The sequence below is a fragment of the Patagioenas fasciata genome, chromosome 1 (assembly GCF_037038585.1).
Source record: "Patagioenas fasciata isolate bPatFas1 chromosome 1, bPatFas1.hap1, whole genome shotgun sequence".
Classification (NCBI taxonomy): Eukaryota; Metazoa; Chordata; class Aves; order Columbiformes; family Columbidae; genus Patagioenas; species Patagioenas fasciata.
Window position 1 is genome coordinate 141,671,193 of NC_092520.1, and position 22,173 is coordinate 141,693,365.

At 41.9% G+C, this 22,173-nt stretch overlaps 1 protein-coding gene across 5 annotated transcripts in view; it reads right to left on the reverse strand.

Moving 5' to 3' along the window:
* The window catches only part of SHISAL1 (shisa like 1), an 84,302-nt gene extending 63,065 nt beyond the window's left edge, over positions 1-21,237 (reverse strand). For 3 of the 5 annotated variants that reach the window (XR_011741807.1, XM_065829174.2, XM_065829172.2), the window contains exon 1: positions 20,191-20,402. The gene's annotated coding sequence lies outside the window, so the exon portion shown is untranslated. Of the gene's footprint in view, positions 1-20,190; positions 20,403-20,609; positions 20,702-20,722 lie in introns of those variants that run through there. The other 2 variants (XM_065829173.2, XM_071816506.1) reach the window with 2 other exon arrangements.
* Positions 21,238-22,173: the final 936 nt, after the last annotated feature.

Consider the following 22,173-nt stretch of genomic DNA (forward strand, 5'->3'; position numbering starts at 1 on the left):
ATCTCAAACTACTCACATAGAGCAATCATCAGTACTACCAGCAACATCAGTGAAAGCTTCCTTCTTAGTCTCACAACAAGGGAAAAGCATCCCAATTATCCATCTTTTCTCCAGTCAGGTTGCCCATTGTACTAATAAGCTACCAGCTGACAGAAAAAACAGAACAGGGAGCCAGCTGAGACATCCATGGTACATGGTACACTGGGGCCTCCTATAGCACGTCTCCCGGCTACAAAGGCAGGTCTTCCAGCATATGAAGAAATTTCTGGCAAAGCCTGAGTGGAGGCAGACAAAGGAAAATGCATGTGGGCATGTCTGTGTGTACAAGAGAGAGGATGCAATGCGAGAAGTCTAAAAGTAATTTGATTTTATTGCAAGCAGTTACACAGTGGGCACTACAGCAAAAGCATTTCCACTATAATGGATGTATCAACCTGTCAACAAGACACTGTGGCACCTAATTAGCCTGCTACTTATTTATACACCTTGCATCATATTTCAATTTGCCTTTGTAGTTAGAGCAGGAAAAACACTCTGGAAAGGTTTGTTGTACATTAAGAAAAAAAATAAAATCCTCTTATTATTATACCATATATATTTCTGTCACCTAGTTTTGCTACTAAAAACCAGACTAAAGCTTCTTTGCTTTTAATAAAATTTATTGTTGAAAATGAAAATTCTTTGTATACTCAGCACAATTCATAGTGCTCTGTCATGCAAACACACTGTTCAGATTGTTCATTCAAATGAAGATAAATATGTTTATTCTTCTATTAGTTCAATGCTACCAGGAAATTAATGAAGTCAAAAGCTACCCATAATATAAAATCAAAAAATGAATACTTTGATCCTTCAGAACTTTCTTACTGGAAAAAAGGTAATCAAATAATTAAAGCAAGCTGTTTTCCATCAGGAAAATCAGCAGTTTTACAACACAACATACCTAGTGGTGCAAACATTCACATTTTCTCCACTGTTACAAACATGATTCAATTTGAAAGTGCGCATAGAGATTATTTCCATATATTTAAGCACAGCCTGCAGATGACACCCAGCAGCCTCCAGGGGTACTCTCTGTTTTTCAGCTATGCACAGGCTAACAAAGATCTATCCAGTTGCTCCAGAGCTCCATGACCAACTGACAACTGAGGTCTCAAGTGTGCTAACCAAGTACAACAGAAATACCACAACTGCTATAGTGTTGACACATCACTGTGAGCACATTCTCTCTCCCCTACACAAGTACAGTTCTGTCAGTATTGCAACACACAAGTATCAATGCAATCTGCCTTGTGCAGGGTTTTCAAAGTGAGACAGATTGAAAAAAATCAAAGATTCTACTTCTCTTAATAGACTTGGACCTTTTTGATGTCTCACTCTTTTAAGAATAAGCTCTTTAAAGATAAAAATGATTCTGTCATTAATTACAAGCAGCATGACTTCTGCTCAAACACTAGGAAGTTCTACTTCTGGAGAACAAGTGACGTGAAAGCAATTTCCCCCCATTATTTGCAAGGTTTCTGTAGCATTTGTCGACAGCATATTTTCAGGCCTTCATCTTAAGTGACAAAGCATATCCTTGGATATTAATATTCTTTTTCTTCTGAAGTATTTCTGAAGGGTTTTATAATCCGACAGGTAGATTGATACTTCCTTCACAAAAGGAGCCCCCATTTGCGTGTATTAGCTTGACTTTCATCCTTTGGACTCTGCAGTCATCACTACACTAGTCCTTCTGGTGACCAAGAACGATTCGATATTGGAGAAAGTCAGGATACTTCATCTAAGCAACACATAGGAGCAGAGACAGACACCAGAGATTTGGAAACATTATTGGTTTTAATTTAATTACAGAAATGTTGCCTTTAAACATTCATTGTTGCACGTCCTCCATGATGCAATGGAAATGGCATTTCAGGCTGTCCTGCTTTAACATTTGTCCTCAGCTGTTTGTGCTAAAACAACAGAAAACCCAAAGTTACCTCTTTTTCTTAAATTATCACTGCTTCGATCGAGCCATGATGCTGTGAACTCAAATCCTCTTTCAAGCAGTGCCACGCCTGCACCACTAGTGCAGCACAGATGCCTGGAGGTCATACTGCAGCTATTCCCTGTCATTTGACAAAGCAGGAGACATACTGCCCTGCATTATATCATGAATATGCAATATACGCGATATATGCAATATGACGTGCAACATGCAACATATAATATCTGATATATGTGATATGTGAGATATGCAATATGATATTGTCATATATGCAATATGAGAGTGATATTATGCACGCAATAAGCGATATATGACATATTGATATGTTATGTGATGTGCAATATATATTATGTGTGATGTATACATGATATATGTGATGTGATTTATGTGATATATGCAATATAGACGTCATTGTGAGATAGACACGACATATGATGTCTGTGTGATATATGCGATACCTGTGCGATATGTGCCAGAGAGACACAACATCCAAGATACACAATATATACAATATGCAACATACACACAATATGTAAGATACATATTATGTGTATGATATGTGAGATATATGCACACACAATATACAGTTTGATTTATACACACATGGTGTATACAATAGATAGAATGTGATAGATATATCATACAATATACGTTGTGATATGATATATGTTGTGATACGATATGCACAGAATCACAGAATGTTAGGGATTGGAAGGGACCTCAAAAGATCATCTAGTCCAGTCCTCTGCCAGAGCAGGAACACCTAGATGAGGCTACACAGGAAGGTGTCCGGGTGTGTTCTGAATGTCTCCAGAGAAGGAGACTCCACAACCTCCCTGGGCAGCCTGTTCCAGTACTCTGGCACCCTCACCGTGAAGAAGTTTCTTCGCATATTTAAGTGGAACCTCTCGTGTTCCAGTTTGAACCCATTACGTCTTGTCCTATCACTGGTTGTCACTGAGAAGAGCCTGGCTCCATCCTCATGACACTCATCCTTTACATATTTATAAACATTAATGAAGTCACCCCTCAGCCTCTTCTTCTCCAAGCTAAAGAGACCCAGCTCCCTCAGCCTTTCCTCATAAGGGAGATGCTCTACTCCCTTCATCATCTTTGTTGCCCTGCACTGGACTCCCTCCAGCAGTTCCCTGTCCTTCTTGAGCTGAGAGGCCCAGAACTGGACACAATATTCCAGATGTGGTCTCACCAGGGCAGAGTAGAGGGGAAGGAGAACCTCTCTTGATCAACTAACCATCCCCCTTCTAATACACCCCAGGATGCCATTGGCTTTCCTGGCCACAAGGGCACAGTTCTGGCTCATGGTCATCCTGCTGTCCACCAGGACCTCCAGGTGGCTTTTCCCTACGTTGCACTCTAATAGGTCATTCCCCAACTTATACTGGAACTTGGGGTTGTTCCTATTCAGATACAAGACTCTACACTTGCCCTTGTTATATTTCATTAACTTTTCCCCTGCCCAACTCTCCAGCCTGTCCAGGTCTTGCTGGATGGTGGCACAGCCTTCTGGCATATCAGCCACTCCTCCCAGCTTGGTGTCATCAGCAAACTTGCTGATAGTACACTCTATTCCCTCGTCCAAATCATTGATGAATATATTGAATAATACAGGCCCCCGTACTGACCCTTGAGGCACTCCACTAGATACAGGCCTCCAACTGGACTCCACCCCATCGACCACGACTCTCTGGCTTCTCTCCTTCAGCCAGTTCGCAGTCCACCTCACTACCCGATCATCCAGACCACACTCCCTCAGTTTAGCTGTGAGGATGCTGTGGGAGACTGTGTCAAAAGCCTTACAATACATAACGGGACCTTGTCTTTTGAAAGATCCTCATGAAATCAGTCACATTCCACCAGAGTAACCTTTCCTGTTACCCAGACTTTTTGTGTATGTGACAATATCAAAACTTAAAAAAACAAAAACAAAACCAAACCAAACAAAAACCAAACCACCAAAAAAGTAACATAAAGAAGTTAAATTGAGGTTCAAGAGTACTTTGTTTTCACAATGGGATAGTATAGAATAAAATGCTGAAGTAAATGGATTAAGAAAGGTACAATGGATAGTAATATAGTGAAGAAGGAATCACCCATGACCGAGTTTCACCACATTGCTCACTAGACAGCCACTCCTGTGTATATAAAACTGCTAATGCAGGGTCCAAGGAGGCATTAACATGGTAAAGGAAGAGACAGAACAGAACTCAAAAAGTTCCAGCACTCTGCATTCTGTGCCTTAAGCAACAGATCACAATAGGAGTCTTTTGTCATATGGCTACTGGAACAACATGCAAAAGCAAAAAGTGAATGCACATGCAATATAAAAGGAGGTAGAACATCAGCTGAGAAGAACCAATCAAGCACATAAAAAGAGAATGAGGGGAGAAATCTGAAGAGACGAACAATTCCAAATATTTCCTATACCTTCGGCAGCCCAAGGTTATGCCTAAAGCCATTAGAAAAACAAAATACCTTTATGGTACCCCTTACAGGAATGTTATCTGTAGATTACTTTCCCAGCAAATAAGGTAATTAAAGGAAAATTACACCTATTTTGATGATGGTTAATGCTGACAATGCTGATGCTTTAATTGAAAAGAAACAGCAAAAGAGCATGACCAGAAGGTCTAAACAGTCCTGGAAAGAACTAGAATTCCAGAGTAAATCAAAGCAAGAAGATAAATCCCCTAAAAATAACATTAATACAACATTTGGAAATGGAAGCACCTCAAACTGTTCAGGTAACCATAAGGATACCATGACAAAGGGTTGTTGCAAAAATAACTCAGTTTTCTTCAATATCTGATCTGAGCTGTTACCGTTTGTTGTTGATATGTTCAATTATTGTTCTGTCTCCTTGAGATAAACTCATGTGAAGACTAGCTAGATAGTAGTTCCCTTAAGTATCTGTCTCTGTGTGACTCCATGATGAACCCAATTATTTTGCAACACCAACAACTGAAATTTGCTTTCCTAAAGGGGTAATGATTACCCATGCTCTAGCCAAGGTAAAGACACAGAGAGGGAAAAACCCTGAACACCTGATGACTCACTGAAGACATCACTAGTTTACTACATGGGCAAAACTTAAAATTTATAGGGGAAGATCTGACCAGCCTGAAGATTTTTCTTGTTTCTGTTTTGTAAGATGACACATCTTAAGGTTGCCTTACACAAGAAAATTAAGAACTGCATCCTCAAGGACACATACTCCAGTTTTAAAGCAGTATGAATAAGCATAGGGAATACAGATCACTCTGAAGGTCGCTTCTGTCAGCACCAAGGTGTCTAATTCCTACTGCCAACCAAGACACTGTACACTGAGCAAAAAAACAAGTACCACTTCTGTCTCAGAATCTGTAAATCTGTACAAGAAACAAATCATAATGTCATGGTGGGGAACTGCTTCACTGTTGCCAGTTGAGAAAAACCAAAAATCTACGGAACTACAATGGCTGCAGTGCACATATCCCATGAATACTGCTGTCAACCAGTCAAGTACCTGACCATGCTGTCATCCTGCTATCAAGATCCTGTGTTTCTAAGTTGAGAGACTTCTGGAGGAGATCAGCCTTTATCTTCTTTTTGGTGATTCTAGGTCTCTTTCCTCTCCTTTTCAGCCTGCCTTATGGAACCATGTATTTTGCTCCTCCCACTGCTACCCATGATCCTGAAAATTAATAAGACAGGACCTTCCACATTCCTGCTGTCATTACGCCCTCCATAACCTCATTTGGGTCTGAAGTTTTGCCAATTAAGTCCTTCAAAGACTCTGTGGCAGAAGGCAAAGAAACACAAGGGCTTAATAGGGAAATTTCTTGACCAAATTTATTTTAGAGACTTAGGAGTTCCAATTCTGCAAAACTATGACAAGCGCTAAGACATACATTCCCTTATACTGAGCTGACTCCTCCTTCAGAGCATCCACAGCTTGCCAGAACACTTCCTTGCCTTCACTCAGACATCATTCAAGTAGAATCCATCACTCATGATACTGAGTAACTGGAGAGATAAAATGATAAATGAAATTCATGTCTGCAAACACAAAGTAATGCCAAAAGGAAACTCCTCTCCCTTGCTAGCTTTGCACAGTGGTGGGGTACTGTACCTTAGAAGTAGATATGAAAGCTATAATAAAAATTTTATGCAAGTCAATTCCATGTAGATGGCGATTTAGCACCCAGTAGCAGTAGAAAGCAGAATTTCAGAAGCTGCTGAGAAAAAAAAAGAGAACAAAAGAAAAGCTCATTACATCATAGCACTAGTTTACGGTTTATCTACATCTCTAGAACTGGAAAGGAAATAGGTGGGAATGAGAAGGATAGTAAGAGATGTAGAATGTTTTCTGTATCAAACATTTAAATAGACTAGGAAGATTCAACTGGGAAGGAATCCCTTAAAAAGTCTATCCAAATCTATAAGTAGCATGGGCAACTTGAATTGGTAACAACCATGCATCACTTCTCATCATACAAGACTTACAGTATTAGTAGATAACAGTTCTAAAATAAAACAAGGTGTTTGTTGTTGTGTTTTGGTGGGTTTTTTTGTTTGTTTTTTGTTTTTTTTTCCCCACACAGAGCATGCAGTTTAACTGGATTTTTTTCACAACAAAAGCTCACTTATATTTGAAGAATAATTCAATAAATTTAATGGATAAAAACATCCACCAACAGCTATTAAAAACAAAACTATGACCTCTAATGCAGAAAGGACTTGTGATACAGATGGCCAGAAGCTGAGAGTGTGTATCTAGGGAAATACATTTTCCCTATAATTACACAACAGGATAACTACTCCAACAAACATCAAGAGACATGACAGTAAGCTTAATGGATGTTTAACCTGACTCAAAACATCCACTCTTACATAATTTTTCTGTGTCAGCTGCCCAATCCAAAAGAGCCACACCAAAGCCCAGTCTCCTTGACCCATTCCCCATCTCTGCAGAATGCCTGTGCAAAACCAAAGCATTGCTCGACAAGAACCGATCATGACTTTGAAGTCACCTTTTGATGGCTGCAAAGATCATAGTTTTCTGAAACCTCTTGGTACTAGAAGATGCAGTACAATACTTGGTACTAGAAGCATTCCAGTCTGTCTGAAAGTCTGCTTCTGGGCAAATACAAACAACCATAGCCTCGAGTTCTAATGCTCAGCTACAGTAACAAGAACTTCACAATTTGAGACTTATAATCCACCCTTCTCTGTGTACTGAATAGCCAACCCAGCTTTGGATCCTCTAAAACCACAAAACATGATGACATACAACTCAGGGTCAGAGCATGCAAGAGAACTCTTCAAACAGACTCTTAGATCTTGAAAGCAGATTCCCACTAAAGGACAAAGCCACTGTACTGGCATGTAGTTATTGTTGTGTATAGACAACTACCATCTAGGTATTCAACTTAAAATTGTTCTGGACCCTGCACAGGGTACACAGCAGGCAAAAGGTTCAGGCGACTGTTGTGTAGTGGTCAGTTTGCCAATTGCGTAGTTTTTGGTCACAGAAGAATAAGGTCTTCAGAAAAAACAGACTCATCTAAGTCCTTAAGCTGTTTCCAGGAAAACAGCTGATCCCTTTAGTTGTCACAATGAGACAGAAATGAGAATCTTCCTGGAGTATTTTTTAGTAAGAATCTACTATTGTATAGATACTTATGCCTTACTTGTATTCTGCTGATCACCTGTGCTTTGAGGATTTTGCTTTCTATTGCAATGTGCTTCATATGGTGAAAAATGACAAAGGGTTTGTATCCTAGTGAACTTTGGTTTTTGACCAAAAACTGGTACAGCATACCACTAAGAAAACAGACCGTGCAGAAGGAATTTTTGTTTTAATTTTATGTGGTAGGTTACTCCCTCTGTCTTATAGCAGCATGTTCTTAAGCATTATTTCATTCTTCTAATGTTGGAGATCTGCTGCTAGCTACTCATATAATTACATTTTCAGAGCTCCTTGACTCTTGTGACAGAACAAACTTCAATATTACTTAGGTTCCTGCTTACTTGTTTTAAAGCATTGACGTTTCTGCTTAGTCTTGCAAGAAAGCCCTCACAGAATCACAGAATCACAGAATTGGCTAGGTTGGAAAAGACCTCAGAGATCATCAAGTCCAACCCTTGGTCCAACTTCAGCCCATTTACTAGATCATGGCACTAAGAGCCATGTCCAATCTCAGTTTAAAAACCTCCAGGGACGGTGAGTCCACCACCTCCCTAGGCAGGCCATTCCAATGCCTGATCACTCTTTCCGTAAAGAACTTCTTCCTAATATCCAGCCTAAACTTCCCCTGGCAGAGTTTAAGCCCATGTCCCCTTGTCCTATTGCTAACTGCCTGGGAGAAGAGACCAGTTCCCACCTGACTATAACTTCCCTTCAGGTAGTTATAGAGAGCAATGAGGTCACCTCTAAGCCTCCTCCTCTCCAGGCTGAACAACCCCAGCTCCCTCAGCCTCTCACCATAGGTCATGTGCTCAAGTCCCTTCACCAGTCTTGTTGCTCTTCTCTGGACCCGCTCCAGCACCTCAATATCCCTCCTGAACTGAGGGGCCCAGAACTGAACACAATACTCCAGGTGTGGCCTCACCAATGCAGAGTACAGGGGAAGGATCACTTCCCTTGTCCTGCTGACCACACTATTTTTGATACAGGCCAGGATACCATTGGCCTTCTTGGCCACCTGGGCACACTGTTGGCTCATGTTGAGCTTGCTGTCAATCAGTACCCCCAGGTCCCTTTCTGTCTGGCTGCTCTCCAGCCACTCTGTGCCCAGCCTGTAGCGCTGAAGGGGGTTGTTGTGGCCAAAGTGCAGGACCCGGCACTTGGCCTTGTTGAACTTCATCCCATTGGAATCAGCCCATTTTTCCAGTCTATCCAGATCTCTTTGCAGAGCCCTCCTGCCTTCCAGCAGGTCAACACTGCCCCCCAACTTGGTGTCATCAGCAAATTTGCTGATGGTGGTCTCAATCCCCTCATCTAAATCATCAATAAAGATGTTAAACAGGACTGGACCCAACACTGACCCCTGGGGGACACCACTAGTGACTGGCCGCCAGCTAGATGCAGCCCCATTTACCAGCACTCTCTGGGCCCGGCCCTCCAGCCAGTTCTTAACCCAGCAGAGAGTGCACTTGTCCAAGCCATGGGCTATCAGCTTTTGAAGGAGTATATTATGGGAGACAGTGTCAAAGGCTTTGCTGAAGTCTAGATAGATCACATCTACAGCTTTCCCCTCATCCACTAGGTGGGTCACCTGATCATAAAAGGAAATCAGGTTGGTCAGACAGGACCTGCCCCTCCTAAACCCATGCTGGCTGGGTCTGATCCCTGGTCCATCCTGGAGGTGAAAGGAAGGCCAGAGATTGTCATTCCCACAAATTTCAGTTGCATCTATCATCACTCAGTGCTTCAAAATTCAGGTTCTGTATTTGTTAAATCACTACATTTTATTATTCACTACATTTGTTAGCAGTAGCAAGCCATGCAACACATGGCTTGCTTTATTTGGTCTGCTTTGCTATTAATAGCTAGGTGTTTTAATTTAGGTTCCCCCCCATTGGCTCCACAAATTAACAAAACCATCTTATTGATGGATTGTATTCAGCATGGATATAGAAATGACATGTGAGATAGTTCTACCATAAGACCCAATATGTATCCATCATCAAATATTTTTACATCTCATATTAACAGCACTTTTTGAAAGTGCATAGAAGTTTATGATTCTATGAAAAGCATAGAAAGCATGGACTTAAGAACTAAAGACACCGAGTTTCTTGAGGACCGTGTCTTAACTTTGTGTTCAAGAAACCGACATGTGTAGTTTATTCCCTTAAAACAAGCTTTGGCACTTTTATAGTGGTTTCCTGAACTCTCTGAGTCTCTGGCTCTTCAGTCATGGAAAATGCTCTTATGCAAGAAGACAGAACTTCTCTTCCATGAAAGAGGACTTACAATGATAAGGACTCTGGAAACAAACTGATCATATCATGTCCTCTGCGTGTCAATTCACAGGAAAACTCATGTTCTTTTGAGGAGTCGTTCTGTGCCAGATGCATATTATCCGATAAGGCTATGCAACTGACTGGGGTTTGTTGTTGTTTTGGCAACTGAATTGCAAAAAAAATAGAAAAGATGCTCATGTTTGCATGGGATGAACATTTGTTTGGTTTTGATGCCTGAAACTAAACCAGCAGAATGTTTACTTCATACCAGGCAGAAAGGAAAAGGAAAGGAAAAAGCAAAGGAAATAAGTATTAGGCTCATGAAACACCCAAACTTTATTAGCCCAGCCCATGCCATCAGTATACTACAAAAACAGTCATTCCTAACTTTAGTAATTAAAATAAATTACAAGAGTCCTATTACTCTCCATTATGTGCCTGCCTAGGCCAGCCTAAAGAGGGATACATGATGGACAAGCTAGACTGAACAGAAAAGAAATAACAAGTTTAGAAACTAAGGGAAGAGAAATCTCAGCTTTGATCATGAAGACTGACAGCACTGCAGTTTCATTCACATTATTTTGTATAGGGCTTTTAATTTTTAACTACTATGCAGAAGGTTGCAAAAACAATGCTTGCTTTTAAAGCCTAGTTATCAAAACAGACACCAATATAAATAGGTCCTGTTTAAGAAAGCGCTGATTTCCTTGAGAATGTTGCTCCTCTTTTACCTTTCTTTACAAAGCACCTAGCATCAAATCTTTACTAGGGCTTACTGTGAGAAAGACGCAGCACACTGGTGTTGTTGAAGCTCTTGCTTAATGTTTTAAGGTTGGACTGTAATTACCACTGATTTAAGATTATTGGATTAAATTTTATACTTCAGAGAAGAATAAAAGACAGAAATAATCTCTTAAGTGTTTAAAACTCCAAAGCCTTGTGAACACGTTTATTCCATATTTCATTTCCATCACTGCAGTAAATTTATGAAGATGTTACTGATGTCCAACAGATAAAGTATCAAATTTTTTTCCTATCAGTTCTCTAGCATTTGGACTTGTGTTGATGCTACTGCATATCTTCCACTGCAGTCCAAATTCAGAAGATTTAGGGAGAAAAATGGGTGGAGTTAGAAAATAGTTATAAGGGTTACAAACTCTGGACCAAAATTTGCCATAAGCATTAACCTTGTTGCACCCCTCATCACTGAGCAATCAGACCAATTACAAAAGTATAAATTGAACACGTTATGCAAATTAATTTTAACAAGACCTATGCATGAGGATACATATTCATTTCTCTCGTGTATAATCAATTCTAGGAAAAAAAAAAAAAAACAAACAGAAGCAGTCTTTGGACTATGGCCTTAGGGCTTAAATGACTAATGATGGGTAGAACTTTCTCACAGTAACATATTCTTAGCAGAGAAAGAAGATAGAGACTGTCTAACAATGATAATTAATGGACTGAAAAGCTCAGTGCTAAAAATGACCCAAAGTGCAGGAAGCTAAAAATGAAGAGTAGAAAGGCAAAGAAATATTATTCCTGTCAATTCTCTTCCTCATAAATTTCAAATTGTTATATTTAGATAACTGGCCAGGAGTGCATCCCGATTCCTGCAGAGGAGACTCAGCAAGGGTTCACTTTCACAATAGCATCCCTCAGACACATGGGGCTTGATCCTGCTTCCATGCAAATAAAAAGGAATTTGCCCATGGACTTATACAAGTAGAATCCATATTTTGAAAACCATTATTTCATATTAAGTAAAGAGCCCTGTTTAATAACTCTTCACCTGTGCTCTTCTACTCTGTAATAAATGTGAATTGTTTCTTTGCTGCAAAATAAGTTTTAATTTTTAAATATAGTTCTATATCTGAGGCTCCTAAAAAGTTATTACCATCAATGTGCGATGTGAGCTGGTTTCTTATGTAAAACTACACACTCCTAGAGCATCAAGGGAGCTGCTTTTGATTGACGCTAGTCAAGAGATGAACAGTGAAGCTCACCCTGAGTGAAAAAGGAACAGAAACAGGAAGAAGTTAAGGGTGACTGAGCCTGATCTTTGCAGCAAAGACACTGACCGCATAGTGATTCATACACCCTGCTGCTCTTCTAGTAATAGAACAACTTGAAGAATGTCACAAGTCACAGACCAGAAGTAGAAGAGCACCAAGCCCACAGAATCCTTTCTATTTGCCACCAGTCCTTGAAGGGCTATGGGACAGGATGAGGCTCAGTATCACTGCGCTGGCTAATGCTCCTGCACTAGAGCAATGCCTCTGTGCCCAGTTACACGGCTACCGAGTTACTTCACGTAGGAATTCACAGATTTGCCCAAATACAGACAGGGGAGGCTGCAACACAAAGTAATAATTAACAGTCTCCAACTTGTGTGTATAGAATCTCTTTACAAAGTTGGCTTTGGTGACTGTTTATTTTTTGACTAGGTTCCAGATTTCTAAATCCCTGCCAATAGTATTTCTAAAAATGAAAATTCAGCAATATATTAACCAAGGAAATGCTTCCACATCACAAGGATTTACAACAGGATCCCAATGAATTACTCTTTAAACTCCACACAATCAAAAAAGATAACAAGCACAATTATACTGAACTTGATTCATAAGAATGGTTTCAATACTGGGAACAGCCACTCACTGATTTCTCATGACTTCTCAGTTCTAGCCCAATGCATCAAGTAAGTAACTCTTCCAAAAAGCCAGACATACAACCAGTGTTTTCTTCAGGTCAGTGCTGCTGCACCACATATCTATAAAGGGGATTATAACTGCTGGTGTAACCCATGATATTTAGAGGAATTAGTCTTAATTTTTTTTCCCCATGAACAGCAATAAAGACCATCCTGTGAAAATGTTGTTCAGTTTCCATTCACACATGATTAACATTTCCCTCATTTTGGAGAGTATTAAGTTCTTCATGACCATAAAAGTTCAGGCCAACACCCTTTCTGGCTATAGTCTTATGTTTTCATTTACAGCTTTCAAGTAAATCAGTCAAACATCTTTGTATTCAAGTTCTGTATTTTGGGATATATCTTTAGAATATAAAATTACTCTATCATCTTGGCAGCTTTCTGTCCAAATGACATGCCATGGTTGTATTGAGAAAATAAGACAGGAACAAAGAACCCAACCTTAACTGGGTAAGACAAGCACAAGATCCAGCACCCTGGATTTTAATGCATATTGAACATTCATATTTGTCATTCAAGATAAAGTGTCTGAAGTAGTCACAATTGCCTTGGAAAAGTTTACCTCTAAAATTTTGGCTACGTTTTTGAATGTTAAAATAGGAATTACCTGGGAAGGGACTTAACAGGAAAGCATGTCAGCCACATGCTTTACAAGACAAAAAAAAATTTTTTTTTTTTTGCTTTTCTTTTTAAAACTGTTAGGAATTATTGCACAGGAGAGTAGGTGAAGAAGAATTTAATAAAGGTTGATGCTGTTAGGACACTACAGGGAAAAGAATGCAATCTCCCAAATGTTCATCACAAAAACAAACTGGTTGAAGACAAGTGATAACCATGCTTCACCTGGTATTCAGAGAAAATGGTATTCTGACTAACACAAGCTGAAAATAGTGTGAAAAAGTAGTTCTAGAGCTCTCATGTTTGGGAATGCATTGCAAATGGCAAACAACCTATATGACTCAAGTGGCTACATTCCCACCACTTCCTTGAACCTTGACAAGTTTTATTTGGGCAGAAGAATGGCTTTCTAGTGGCAAAATTAGTGGAATACAAGGATTTCAGAGAGCAAGCAAAGAACTGCAGATACCTATGAGCTACATTTTGCAACCCCTTACCTCCAACAGGCTCTAGGCACTTCATTTCAGCCCCTCTTAAAGAAAAAGCCTGTAACCAAAAAGGTTCCTCTGTTAAGCGAAACATTGCAATGTCAATAAGATCAGGGACAAGGTGGAGAGGAAAAAAAATGATATCCAAAGGAAGAAAGGAAAAAAAAGTTTTAGTTAGGGAACTAGTCTTAGTGAAATATAACAACTCAAAGCAGCAGAATTACAGTCCAAAGTTTTCCTTGGTAACTTCCAACAGTCTCCACATCAATGTGGAAAGGGCCTTTTGCTTCTTCAGGAGAACTGAAACCCCACTGCCTTTTCTGCTTGTCATGGTAAATCCTCTGTGTAACAGCTATTATGTCACACTTCACTGCTTCTAGAATTCCATTCCAGAAATAATCCAAGGGGCCTGAATCATGTCCATTAGAATAAGTAGGATTTCATTAGTAATATGATCAAGCCTCATTTGTTTCTAAGGGCAGAATGAGAGCTGGTAATCCTCCACAGTCCTGCCAGGAATGCCCAGAGATTTGTTGTTTGCGCTGCTTGGTCTGCAAGCATGTAAATGTTAAGAGCTTTGAAGCCTCGAACAATGCTTGATGTTCCGTGTAATGTTATAATCTGATTCTTTATTAGGAAGTTTCTTTCTAGCTACTGAAGTATGTTTAGGAACACATCTTGTTCCTATGGAAATCAGCGAGAATTCTGCCCTTGACTCCAAATAGAGCAAGAACAGGCTCCCTGTTTGCAACAGACAGCCCAGCATAAAGTGACAAAATTGGGTGGGCCTGGTAAGCTTCACTAGTGTGAAAAGGTCAGCTACATATCAAGAGACTCAAAAGGAGAAGCAAGCAGGCTGTTTCTGTGACTGCTGCACATGCAGAGGCAGGGGAGGAACATCACAAATCTGCACCTTGGCTTCCACCCTGCACAGCCAGCCAGACCTGCCAGCTGCTGTGCTCAGAATACACCTCCTGCAAGTGGAACAGCCTGGGCAAACCAGGCCTACCATAAAAACAATGCTGTATTATGCCAGCTGAAAAGGCATTTCAGAAGCAGCATTTAATGGCTGAGATGCCACCTGAACTCACTAAAGTACTCAGTTGCTCCTCTCTGGAGGCATTCTGTATTGACAGAGGGTACTGAGCCATACGTGGGTAGCATGCTATCTGATTTTCCTGCTGTGCATTGATTTCCTGGGGGTTGGGTGTTCACGGGGATGGAGCCAGGCTCTTCCTGATGACAACCAATGATAGAACAAGCAGAAATGGAACGCAAACATAGGAGGTTCCACTTAAATATGAGAAGAAACTTCTTCACAGTGAGGGTGTCGGAGCACTGGAACAGGCTGCCCGGAGGGTTGTGGAGTCTCCTTCTCTGGAGACATTCAAAACCTGCCTGGACACATTCCTGTGTAACCTCATCTAAGTGTTCCTGCTCTGGTGGGGGGATTTGAATAGATGCTCTTTTGAGGTCCATTCCAATCCCTAACATTCTGTGATTCTGTTTTGGTGAGTGGTATACGCACATCTGGGGTACCAATCAAAGCAGAAATCTATCCTCTGTCCTATGAACTGCTATCAGATAGATTTGCCTATGTTTTTCCAGTTTTCTCAAAGAAAATGAAACAAAAAAAATAATCTTTTCCTCTAGTGCTTTAAATGTGAACTGTTCCAAAGACTTCACTTTGCTTAGATTTTCAAAGATTCTCCTGAGAGCAGAGGCTTCTTAAGTCTACTGGATATTATCCAGATGCTGAAGCAAAGATACGATATGGCAAAGTCAAACAGTTTGCCATGTGTTTTTGCCTCTAGACACTAGTCATCTTCTTTGAATTAGAATTACACCACTGATATTTCCCATCACCAGTGGATGAACTCTACAACCGAGGCAAAGGCACAGAAATAATGAAGACTTCATACTGCAGAATCTATAGAGGCCAGCAAATAGCTCTGTCTTTGTTTTCACAGCCTTTGAAACTAATCCTTTTGTTTGGCGTTTCTGAAACAGTAAGGCAGTCTGGTCTGCTCGCTCTCGGATTTGATCTACTCTAACATCTGTGACTTGGCTTCTGCTCTTACTGGGCTTCTGGTGACTATTAACACCACTAACTGTTACTACCCAATTCACCAGTATCTGGGTAACTCTTTTGTGATGCCTGTCTTCACTGAATGCCATATTGCCTCCTGAATTTTAAAGTCCTTTCAAAAACTTCCATGCATTTTATTCCTTCATGCAGGAGGCCACATCATGTTCAGTGGGACTCCATGAAGGGAAGGTTTACTTTGCTCCTCTGACTCTCTATAGTCTATATTGCAGTGATGTGTAAATTGACCACTGATTGAGCTCTACAACTACTGAACTCCATTATTGGTTTGAGCAATAAAAAGATTTGGAAGTAACTTGAATTTTTAAGTAATTTGAGCTGATGTCTCTTTTCATCTATTTTGTAATTAGAAAACACACCCAGGTCCAAAACTTCCAAAGTTACTAGAGAGTTTGTGCATGTCAACTTTCAGGTTTGTAACATCAGGCATTAGAGACCTGGTGGAATCTTCCCTCCAGAATATATTTTTTAAACATATTTCTGTGGGTTGTTTCAAATTTGGGCCTTAAAATTCCAAGTCATTTTGAAATAATTGTACAGAGTTCATTAAAAAATGCAGCAAGTAAATGAAAGGTCAGGAAGGAGCTTTTCTAGGTCTTCATATTTAAGTGACCTCACCCTTAAGAAGAATAAAATAACCAAACCAGAAGAGTTTTACTTCACCTTCCATTGGTATGTGAAAATACAATATTTGTTGTATCTCAGCTTTGACAGCTAAATTCCAAAGAAAGAAGTAAATCTACCATATATAACAGAAAATAGATCACTTTAAAAGTCAGTTTTTTATCTGTAAACCTTTCATAGGAAATAACTCTGCCTTAATCTATGAACCTGGTTTATCAGAAGGCATCAGTATCAATTAGCATAGTCATTTTGAAAAGACCAAAGAGATATAGTTAAACCAAGTAAATCATATTTTGAAGTGTCAATGTTTTATAGCAGTTTATGAAGAACATAATTAACCTCCCAACTGTAACAATATGGAAACAGCTCTCATACCTTTCTAACATCATTACTTCTGTCAAATGAAGTTGTGTGTTTTATAAGCTCAAATTCACAAGGGTACTTATCTCCCTTTCTCCCTCCTATAAAACACCAGGGAGAGGGGGGTGGGGGCAGAAATCAAGATTTTTTGATCTTTAGTACTGGTTTCAGCATTTATGATACCCTTGCTGCTAATACGCATTTTTCAAATTAATGATTGCCTTATTTTTACATCCAGAAAACTAGTACATTCAACCTTATAGCAAACACAGGTGAAAAAGCATGAATGAGCCACTCTTTACTCTTTAGCCCTTGGAGAACAGATCTGTGAGCTTTTTCTCTGAAAGCTATTTTCTTCAAATATATTTAGCAAAAAGGAATTTTAAGGAACTAGCATTAGAAACAACTCCTCCACTGCTCTTTCACACTGATCTACAACAATCCTACTGCCTCTCAGATAGTAACTATTCATCATGCAAAGACCATGGTGACTGATAACAGGAAAAATGTTGGCTATCACCTCCTGTTATTGTACTGTGGTAACATGTTGCTGCTCCAACAGAGAAATGTCTGGGCACAATATATGCCCATAACAAGATTCTACACTCAAGATCCTACACTCCAAATAAGCCAGACTGAATGATAAATAGGGACAGGACGACTAGGGAAAATGTCAAATACTGGTCCAGTACCTTACTCACCAAAGCCATTGAAAGACTTTTAATAACAGAGATACAAACAATACCAAGTTTATTTCCACATGCCAACAAAATTTCAGCAATATCTGACTTGAGCAGTACGTGTAGCTTGAATATGAACACCGTTAGGAGCATCTCTGTTTATGAAAACCAGCATACCTCCAAGGTACTTTGGTATAATACTGAGTAAAATACAACACAAACGAATATCAAAATCCATACATATGAATTTAGACTTCACATCTATGCACTTTTTTTCCCACTCCCTCAAACAGAACACCTTTATCAGTGACAGCTCATATACTCAGTTGTCTAAGTGGTTATTGTTCTGAAAAATAACTACAAAAGCAATATAGGATTCTTATGAATTATCTTTCTTACTGCCCTGTTATCAATCCTAAAAAATAAAATGAAGATTTTTTTTTTTTCCTCTCATGACCATTAGGATCTGAGAATTGAACTGGATTATCAGGTGTCCTTACCATCACCAGTAATAAAAGACTGACCTTTGAAGAGGATGTAAAGCACAAAGTAATAGCTAGATAATTTTCTCTCTACCTGTATTGACAGTGCAGCACTAAGTAGTAAAAATTTAAGAGTTCAGTATGGAAATTTAAGTCAGTGACCTCCAAAGGAGACGAGATGCTGACTAAGAAGTCATTTCATCTTCTTCCTTTCTGTTCATGAGACTCAAAAAGTTACTTCACTGGTAACTAAGGATGCTTGAAGTGAAATTTGCCAACTGATTTTAGGGAACATGAATGCATGTTGAATGAGCATACCTTTTACCACTTTGCTTAACTAAGCTGAGGATAGACTCTTCACAGTAGGAAAGATATACTTATTTCATTGCAGATATATTTTATTCACTTAAAAGGAGCATTTCAAGAAAGAATAAAAACGTACACTTCTTACTAAATTCCCCTACTATTATAACTTACTACTCATGTAATCTAAAATGGTTTTAACTCAATATCACTTAGGTAGTATTTTGATTTAGAACTGTATATTCTAAAATATTTCCTACACACCCACTTCCCATGCTTCCCAACATAACCCTACATGCTAAAATGTTTCTTGGAAAACAATGAAAATTGGTAGAACACTTTCAGATGTTTAACTTGACATATAGTTAAAAGTACGTGCTTGCTTACTTCTTCACTTGAAAAAAGCATTTAAGTCCCTCTCAGGTTGCAATGCTAAGACAAGTAATTGAGACTGTAAATCAATTTTACTACTTTTTCTTTACTTCTTGCTGAATGTATACTCTTCATCACAGTATATATTCCTATAAATTTAAGACTGATAGGGAGTCACATTTTTACCTGTCTGATGAAGTTAACCCAGGAAAGCAGTAACTGGTAGTTAGCATAAATGGGATGATTACACATATTTTGAAAAGCTAACATGACTGTACAGTGTTAAATAAAGAATGAAATGAAAAAGGGGGATTTTCATCTGTATCATTAAAGCAATGTATGACATGTTTACTTCTCATAACAGAAAACAATATATTAAGTTTTAGCAGTACTCCACCTTAGAAAAATGTTTTGCTTGATTAGCTCAGAGCACTTCAGAGGTACAAGTGGGCAACATTTCCTTTTGTTGAGACACAACAGAATATAAAGAAGTCAAGAGACCTGTCAAGGTCATACCACCAGAAGGTGACAAAGTTACACAATAAGTCTCTCCTGATTCCCAGCTCTGCTGTAGCAATAAACCTACAGAGACCGCAATACCACGCCTCTCAAAGGGTTCTGTGCTACTAAACGATACACAAAGATAACAGATGTCACACTCTTCAGTACTAACATGTCTAAGGAGTACTTTGAACAAGCGACAAGTCAAACTGTATCTTAGTCTGAGCTTTATTGCTAAAGAAAGGTAGGAAAACAACTACTAAGAAATCTTGTATAACTCAGACACTTGCTTAGTCCCATCCATGTATCATTAAGGCTGGGACAATAACTGGGCATTAGAAGAACTCTGAATAGGTGCTACAGGGTCACGCAGGTTTTATTTGCTTATTTTTCTCCTCGGTGATAAAAGACGACACTAGTATGAACAGGCTTCATGGGAATTTAAAAATAAAATAAAATAAAAATCGGGCAAAGAGATAACCCCGAAGACTCAGAGGGGTCCTGTTGTCATGGTAACAAGTCACCACTAATGAGCTTTGTAAGACATGAGTGATTAATATCCGAGTCCTGTAAATAAATACAGATTCAAAACCCAAACACACACATTACAAACCTACTGCCAGCAGCCTAGATAACGGGCAAACAAACAAGACAGCCATCCCGCAGCTTGCGCTCTGCACCGGGTCCCTGAGCCACGCTGTTTATACCACCTTGGCTTCCGAGAGGCACACAAAGTTTCTGAAAGCCGAGCTGCCGCCGGGCTGCGCAGGAGACAGGCGGCGGCCGCCCAGCTCAACGCGGGCCGGGACGGCGCCGCTGCTCCGCCGCTCCGCTCCCGGTCGGCGAGGCCGCAGCCGCGCTGCCGGGAACCGGGACTCAGCGCCTGCAGGTTTCCTCTTGGGTAGCGCCCGGGAGCGAACACAGAAGCGCGATCCGCGACCTCCCCGCCCTCCGCAAGTCCCATACGAACCAACCCCTAACCTTGCACTAAGTCGCTCTAGGGGCACAGCCACTTTTCCCAGCAGTTGCACGGCGAAGACCCGAAGGAAAACGCCACTCCCGCGGAGCCGAGGACAGTAGCGGCGCCTGGGTCGGCAGCACCATCAACCTCAGGGAGCAGCGGTGCTCCACTGAGGGGCGAGGCGCCGGTGCTCAGGAGCTGCCACCTCCTTTTGCAGCTCCCCCATCCCCTCCTGTCCCCGCCTGCTTCCCCACCTTCTCCTTTCCTCCCCCCGCCTCCGCTCCAACCAGCTGCTCTCCCTCCACCTGGGGCCGGCTTTCCAGGTGCCTCCCTACTCCCACGCGCGTCCTCTCTACAACAGATGAAGCGCAGGAGCGGGCGCGCCGCCTCTCCCCGCACCGGCTGCCGGCTCCGCTGTCCCGCACACAAACTTCCCCACCTGAGCACCCGGTCCTTCTTTCCTGCTGCGGGACTGCTTGGCTGAGGGCACTGCTGCATGGAGCCCTGCCCCGACTCGGGGAAGGGTAGAGCCGCCCGGAGGTGGCCGCTCACCTCAAGAAAGCCCAGCGGTGTCTTCGGGGGCTGGGCGGTAGATGCAGTGCCGGTGGCTGCGGCGGCATCACGGATGGAGGTGAAACCTAGCGGGGGTGCCCCATGCCCTCCTTCTCCTGTGGGACTCGCTGAGGAGAGACGCGCTGCTCGCCCGCTGCCGGCACTAGCTGCCCCGCCGAGGAGCCGGGCGGCCAAGGCGCTTCTGCGGCTGCCTGCAGCCGCCCCCCGCCCTTCTGCGGGAGGGAGCGCGCTGAGGGGCAAGAGGCTGGGACAGTCAATTATCAGCAGGTCAGGTGCGTGCGGTGCCGCTCTCCGGTGCTCTTGAGGCGGCTTGCCCTGGAGAAGTTGATCTCTGTCACTAGCGAACGGGCGGCTCGGCCTCTCTCATGGGGGCCAGGCCGCGAGAGCGCAGCGGCTTCCCCAAGCCCAGCTTTCCCCGCCCGGCCGGCGCCCTCGGGCGGGCAGCAGTCACGCTGTTGCCCCTACCCGGCTGCTAACGGGCAGCGCCCGTAGCCCACTCCACACTTCCCTCTCCTGCCCCGCTCCGCCCCCCCCCCCCCCCCGCCCGGCTCGTTACGAGGGCGCCGGGGATTAAGTGTACTTTCAATGTTAAGAGCATTACGTTAATAAATAGTGGTTCGGTGATTTAAAATTACTCTGGGAGCATTCGGCAGATCGGTAAGAAAACAATTCCCTTCGGGGACATTTTGATCGGAGGGACCAAAGCCTGGGCGCCGCGTCCTCCTGTGGCTCCGGTGCCACTTGCCCGCTCGGGGGCCGACAGAGCCGCAGCAAAAAGTCTACTTGGGATTCGTTAGGAAAACGTGTTGTAAGAGAGTTGCCGGGACTGGCCTCTGTCCGAAGCGGCGGCCCTGCCCTGCGCATCTTTGCACGGGGTATGGGCCGTGTGGCAGCGAGCAGCCGTGGGCACCGGCACCGGGCAGGACGAGCGCAAGGGGAACGGGCTGCCCGGGTGTGTGGAGACACCAGCGCAGCATCTCTTGGGAGCAGCGTGGTGCAGGCACCAGCCTGGTACTGCTGCTGGCAAACTGCAGCCTCTGCTCAGTGACTGCGTAAGAGTTGGAGCCCTACTTCTCGCTGTGAATTAAAATAGCTGAGGCTCAGGCAGGGCCTATCTGCTAAGCAGGAGTTAAGGCACGGGAGTAAGCACATATCTTATAGCAGTCGAAACCTGTGAAACATGGGGCTTTTATTATTATTTTTAAATTTATTTTATTCTATTATATTTTTTTTTTAACACTGTGACTCCAGCAGATGCGCAGGCAGATCAACGTGAGCCCCCCTGGCTTCACAGTCAGGGGAGATTCAACAGCACATCTGTGTAGCCAGGATGCCCTTGCTGCTGCCACAGCAGAACCCACCACTCTCAGACAAAAACTAAAGCAACTCCGAGAGAGGAAGATAGACGCTGATTTACGAGCTTACTTTTC